The following is a 6,583-nucleotide window of genomic DNA, read 5'->3' as shown; positions in this document are numbered from 1 at the left end:
GAGAGAGAGTTATGGGTGCCTAGTGTAGAGGGTGCCTGTAGATTGTAAAAGAGAGGGACTGATGGGTGCCTTGTGAAGAGGGTGCGTGTAGATTGTAAAAGAGGGAGAGTAATGGGTGCCTTGTGTAGAGGGTGCTGTTGAGGGTAAAATGGAAAGAGTGGTGGGTGGCTAATCTAGAGGGTACTGTAGGGGGCACAACAGAGGGAATGATGTGTGGATAGTGTAGAGGGTGTTGTAGGGGGTACGTAAGAGAGAGTGATGGGTGCCTAGTGTAGAGGGTGCAGTGGAGCGTATAAGAGAGGGAGTGATGGGTGCCTAGTGTAGAGGGTGCCAGTAGAGGGCACAAGAGAGGGAGTGATGGGTGCCTAGTGTAGAGGGTGCTTGTAGAGGGTGCAAGAGAGAGAGTGATGGGTTCATAGTGTAGAAGGTGCTGTGGATGGGACAAGAGAGTGTGTGACGGGTGGCTAATGTAGAGGGTGCTATAGAGGGTATAAGACTGGGAGTGATGGGTGCCTAATGTAAGAGGTGCTGTGGAGGGTACAAGAGAGGGAGTGGTGCCTAGTTTAGAGGGTGCTATGGAAGGTATATTAGCGAGAGTGATGGGTGCCTAGTGTAGAGGGTGCCTGCAGAGGGCACAAGGGAGAGAGTGAGGGGTGCCCGGGGTAGAGGGTGCCTGTTGAAGGTAGAAGAGAGAGAGTGATGGGTGCCTAGTGTAGAGGGTGCTGTGGAAGGTAGTTAAGTGAGAGTGATGGGTGCATTGTGTATAGGGTGCTGTGGAGGTTATAGGAGAGGGAGTGATGGTTGCCTAGTGTAGAGGGTGCTGTGGAGTGTATAAGGGAGGGAGTGATAGGTGCCTTGTGTAGAGAGTGCTCTGGCGGGTAGAAAAGAGGGAGTGATGCATTCCTAGTGCTCAGTGTGCCTGTAGAGGGCACAAGAGAGAGAGTTATGGGTGCCTAGTGTAGAGGGTGCTGTTGAGGGTACAAAAGAGGGAGTGATGGGTGCCTAGTGTAGAGGGTTCCTGTAGAGGGCACAAGAGAGAGAGTTATGGGTGCCCAGTGTAGAGGGTGCTGTAGAGGGTACATGAGAGAGAGTGATGGGTGAGGGTGTCTGTAGAGGGCAGAAGAGAGAGAGTGATGGGTGCCTAGTGTAGAGGGTGCTGTGGAGGGTACATGAGAGAGAGTGAAGGTGCCTAGTGTAGAGGGTGCTGTGGAGGGTACATGAGAGAGAGTGAAGGTGCCTAGTGTAGAGGGTGATGAGGAGGGTAGAACAGATGGAGTGATGGGTGCCTAGTATCGAGGGTGCTGTTGAGGGTACATAAGAGAGAGTGATGGGTGCCTAATGAAGAGGATGCTGTGGAGGGTAGAACAGATGGAGTGATGGGTGCCTAGTGTAGAGGATGATGTGGAGCGTACAGGAGTGGGAGTGATGGGTGCCTACTATAGAGGGTGCTGTGGAGTGTATAAGAGAGGGTGTGATGGTTGCCTAGTATAGAGGGTGCCTGTAGAGGGTAAAAGGGAGAGAGTGATGGGTGCCTGGGGTAGAGGGTGCCTGTTGAAGGTAGAAGAGAGGGAGTGATGTGTGCCTAGTGTAGAGGGTGCTGTGGAAGGTAGTTAAGCGAGAGTGATGGGTGCATTGTGTAGAGGGTGCTGTGGAGGATATGAGAGAGGGAGTGATGGGTGCCTAGTGTTGAAGGTACTGTGGAGGATATGAGAGAGGGAGTGATGGGTGCCTAGTATAGAGGGTGCCTGTAGAGGGTAAAAGGGAGAGAGTGATGGGTGGCTAATCTAGAGGGTACTGTAGGGGGTACAAGAGAGGGAATGATGTGTGGCTAGTGTAGAGGGTGCTGTAGGGGGTACGTAAGAGAGAGTGATGGGTGCCTAGTGTAGAGGGTGCTGTGGAGGGTAGAACAGATGGAGTGATGGGTCCCTAATGTTGAGGGTGCTGTGGAAGGTACATATGCGAGAGCGATGGGTGCCTAGTGTTGAGGGTACTGTGGAAGGTATAAGCGAGGGAGTAATGTGTGCCTGGTGCTGAGTGTGCCTGTAGAGCGTATAAAAGAGAGAGTGATGGGTGCCTTGTGTAGAGGGTGCTGTTGAGGGTACATGAGAGAGAGAGTGATGGGTGAGGGTGCCGTGGAGGGTATAAGAGAGGGACTGATGGGTGCCTAGTGAAGAGGGTGCCTGTAGATTGTAAAAGAGAGAGAGTGATGGGTGCCTAGTGTAGATAGATCCTGTAGAGGGTGCAAGAGAGAGAGTGATGGGTGCATAGTGTGGAGGGTGCTGTGGATGGGACAAGAGAGTGTGTGATGGGTGGCTAATGTAGAGGGTGCTCTGGAATGTATAAGACTGGGAGTGATGGGTGCCTAATGCAAGAGGTGCTGTGGAGTGTACAAGAGAGGGAGTGGTGTGCCTAGTTTAGAGGGTGCTGTGGAAGGTACATAAGCGAGAGTGATGGGTGTCTACCGTAGAGGGTGCCTGCTGAAGGTAGAAGAGAGGGAGTGATGTGTGCCTTGTGTTGAGGGAGCTGTGGAAGGTAGTTAAGCGAGAGTGATGGGTGCATTGTGTATAGGGTGCTGGGGAGGGTATAAAAGAGGGAGTGATGGGTGCCTGGTGTAGAGGATGCTGTGGAGGGTTTAAGAGAGGGTGATGGGAGCCTAGTGTAGAGGGAGCTGTGGAGGGTATAAGAGAGGGTGATGGGAGCCTAGTGTAGAGGGAGCTGTGGAGGGTATAAGAGCAGGAGTGATGGGAGCCTAGTGTAGAGGGAGCTGTGGAGGGTATAAGAGCAGGAGTGATGGGTGCCTAGTGTAGAGGGTGCTGTGGAGTGTAAATGGAGAGAGTGATGAGTGGCCAATCTAGAGGGTACTGTAGAGGGTACAAGAGAGAGAGTTATGGGTGCCCAGTGTAGAGGGTGCTGTAGAGGGTACATGAGAGAGAGTTATGGGTGCCCAGTGTAGAGGGTGCTGTAGAGGGTACATGAGAGAGAGTGATGGGTGAGGGTGTCTGTAGAGGGCAGAAGAGAGAGAGAGTGATGGGTGCCTAGGGCAGAGGGTGCCTGTAGAAGGTATAAGACAGGGAGTGATGTGTGCCTAGTGTAGAGGGTGCCGTGGAGGGTATAAGAGAGAGAGTGATGGGTGCCTAGTGTAGAGGGTGCTGTGGAGGGTACATGAGAGAGAGTGAAGGTGCCTAGTGTAGAGGGTGATGAGGAGGGTAGAACAGATGGAGTGATGGGTGCCTAGTGTCGAGGGTGCTGTTGAGGGTACATAAGAGAGAGTGATGGTTCCTAGTGTAGAGGGTGCTGTGGAGTGTATAAGAGAGGGTGTGATGGGTGCCTAGTATAGGGGGTATAGGAGAGGGTGATGGGTGCCTAGTGTAGAGGGTGCTGTGGAGCGTATAAGAGAGGGTGTGATGGGTGCCTCGTGTAGAGGGTGCCTGTAGAGGGCGCAAGAGAGAGAGTGATGGGTGCCTAGTGTAGAGGGTGCCTGTTGAAGGTAGAAGAGAGGGAGTGATGTGTGCCTAGTGTAGAGGGTGCTGTGGAAGGTAGTTAAGCGAGAGTGATGGGTGCATTGTGTATAGGGTGCTGTGGAGGTTATAGGAGGGAGTGATGAGTGCATTGTGTATAGGGTGCTGTGGAGGTTATAGGAGAGGGAGTGATGGGTGCCTAGTGTAGAGGGTGCTGTGGAGGGTATAAGAGAGGGAGTGATGGATGCCTAGTGTAGAGAGTGCTGTGGAGGGTATAAGAGAGGCAGTGATTGGTGCCTAGTGTAGAGGGTGCTGTGGAGTGTATAAGAGAGGGAGTGATGGGTGCCTAGTATAGAGGATTCTGTGGAGGGTATAAGAGAGAGTGATGGGTGCCCAGTGTAGAGGGTGCCGTGGAGGGTACATGAGAGAGAGTGAAGGTGCCTAGTGTAGAGGGTGATGAGGAGGGTAGAACAGATGGAGTGATGGGTGCCTAATGTAGAGGGTGCTGTGGAGAGTAGAACCGATGGAATGATGGGTGCCTAGTGTAGAGGGTGCTCTGGAGTGTATAAGAGAGGGTGTGATGGGTTCCTAGTATAGAGGATGCTGCGGAGGGATAAGAGAGGGTGATGGCTGCCTTGTGTAGAGTGTGCTGTGAGAGTACAAGAGAGAGAGTGATTGGTGCCTAGTGTCGAGGGTACTGTGGAGGGTAAAAGGGAGAGAGTGATGGGTGGCTAATCTAGAGGGTACAGTAGGGGGTACAAGAGAGGGAATGATGTGTGGCTAGTGTAGAGGGTGCTGTAGGGGGAACGTAAGAGAGAGTGATGGGTGCCTAGTGTAGAGGGTGCTGCGGAGGGATAAGAGATGGTGATGGCTGCCTTGTGTAGAGGGTGCTGTTGAGTGTACAAGAGACGGAGTGATGGGTCCCTAATGTAGAGGGTGCTGTGGAAGGTTCATATGTGAGAGTGATGGGTGCCTGGTGTTGAGGGTACTGTCGAAGGTATAAGCGAGGGAGTAATGTGTGCCTGGTGCTGAGTGTGCCTGTAGAGGGCACAAGAGAGAGAGTTATGGGTGCCTAGTGTAGAGGGTGCCTGTAGATTGTAAAAGAGAGGGACTGATGGGTGCCTTGTGAAGAGGGTGCGTGTAGATTGTAAAAGAGGGAGAGTAATGGGTGCCTTGTGTAGAGGGTGCTGTTGAGGGTAAAATGGAAAGAGTGGTGGGTGGCTAATCTAGAGGGTACTGTAGGGGGCACAACAGAGGGAATGATGTGTGGATAGTGTAGAGGGTGTTGTAGGGGGTACGTAAGAGAGAGTGATGGGTGCCTAGTGTAGAGGGTGCAGTGGAGCGTATAAGAGAGGGAGTGATGGGTGCCTAGTGTAGAGGGTGCCAGTAGAGGGCACAAGAGAGGGAGTGATGGGTGCCTAGTGTAGAGGGTGCTTGTAGAGGGTGCAAGAGAGAGAGTGATGGGTTCATAGTGTAGAAGGTGCTGTGGATGGGACAAGAGAGTGTGTGACGGGTGGCTAATGTAGAGGGTGCTATAGAGGGTATAAGACTGGGAGTGATGGGTGCCTAATGTAAGAGGTGCTGTGGAGGGTACAAGAGAGGGAGTGGTGCCTAGTTTAGAGGGTGCTATGGAAGGTATATTAGCGAGAGTGATGGGTGCCTAGTGTAGAGGGTGCCTGCAGAGGGCACAAGGGAGAGAGTGAGGGGTGCCCGGGGTAGAGGGTGCCTGTTGAAGGTAGAAGAGAGAGAGTGATGGGTGCCTAGTGTAGAGGGTGCTGTGGAAGGTAGTTAAGCGAGAGTGATGGGTGCATTGTGTATAGGGTGCTGTGGAGGTTATAGGAGAGGGAGTGATGGTTGCCTAGTGTAGAGGGTGCTGTGGAGTGTATAAGGGAGGGAGTGATAGGTGCCTTGTGTAGAGAGTGCTCTGGCGGGTAGAAAAGAGGGAGTGATGCATTCCTAGTGCTCAGTGTACCTGTAGAGGGCACAAGAGAGAGAGTTATGGGTGCCTAGTGTAGAGGGTGCTGTTGAGGGTACATGAGAGAGAGTGATGGGTGAGGGTGTCTGTAGAGGGCAGAAGAGAGAGAGTGATGGGTGCCTAGGGCAGAGGGTGCCTGTAGAAGGTATAAGACAGGGAGTGATGTGTGCCTAGTGTAGAGGGTGCTGTGGAGGGTACATGAGAGAGAGTGAAGGTGCCTAGTGTAGAGGGTGATGAGGAGGGTAGAACAGATGGAGTGATGGGTGCCTAATGTAGAGGGTGCTGTGGAGAGTAGAACCGATGGAATGATGGGTGCCTAGTGTAGAGGGTGCTCTGGAGTGTATAAGAGAGGGTGTGATGGGTTCCTAGTATAGAGGATGCTGCGGAGGGATAAGAGAGGGTGATGGCTGCCTTGTGTAGAGTGTGCTGTGAGAGTACAAGAGAGAGAGTGATTGGTGCCTAGTGTCGAGGGTACTGTGGAGGGTAAAAGGGAGAGAGTGATGGGTGGCTAATCTAGAGGGTACAGTAGGGGGTACAAGAAAGGGAATGATGTGTGGCTAGTGTAGAGGGTGCTGTAGGGGGAATGTAAGAGAGAGTGATGGGTGCCTAGTGTAGAGGGTGCTGCGGAGGGATAAGAGATGGTGATGGCTGCCTTGTGTAGAGGGTGCTGTAGGGGGAACGTAAGAGAGAGTGATGGGTGCCTAGTGTAGAGGGTGCTGCGGAGGGATAAGAGATGGTGATGGCTGCCTTGTGTAGAGGGTGCTGTTGAGTGTACAAGAGACGGAGTGATGGGTCCCTAATGTAGAGGGTGCTGTGGAAGGTTCATATGTGAGAGTGATGGGTGCCTGGTGTTGAGGGTACTGTCGAAGGTATAAGCGAGGGAGTAATGTGTGCCTGGTGCTGAGTGTGCCTGTAGAGGGCACAAGAGAGAGAGTTATGGGTGCCTAGTGTAGAGGGTGCCTGTAGATTGTAAAAGAGAGGGACTGATGGGTGCCTTGTGAAGAGGGTGCGTGTAGATTGTAAAAGAGGGAGAGTAATGGGTGCCTTGTGTAGAGGGTGCTGTTGAGGGTAAAATGGAAAGAGTGGTGGGTGGCTAATCTAGAGGGTACTGTAGGGGGCACAACAGAGGGAATGATGTGTGGATAGTGTA

This window comes from Hemitrygon akajei, chromosome 11 (genome assembly GCF_048418815.1).
Source record: "Hemitrygon akajei chromosome 11, sHemAka1.3, whole genome shotgun sequence".
Classification (NCBI taxonomy): Eukaryota; Metazoa; Chordata; class Chondrichthyes; order Myliobatiformes; family Dasyatidae; genus Hemitrygon; species Hemitrygon akajei.
Note: the sequence above shows the minus strand (reverse complement) of the source record.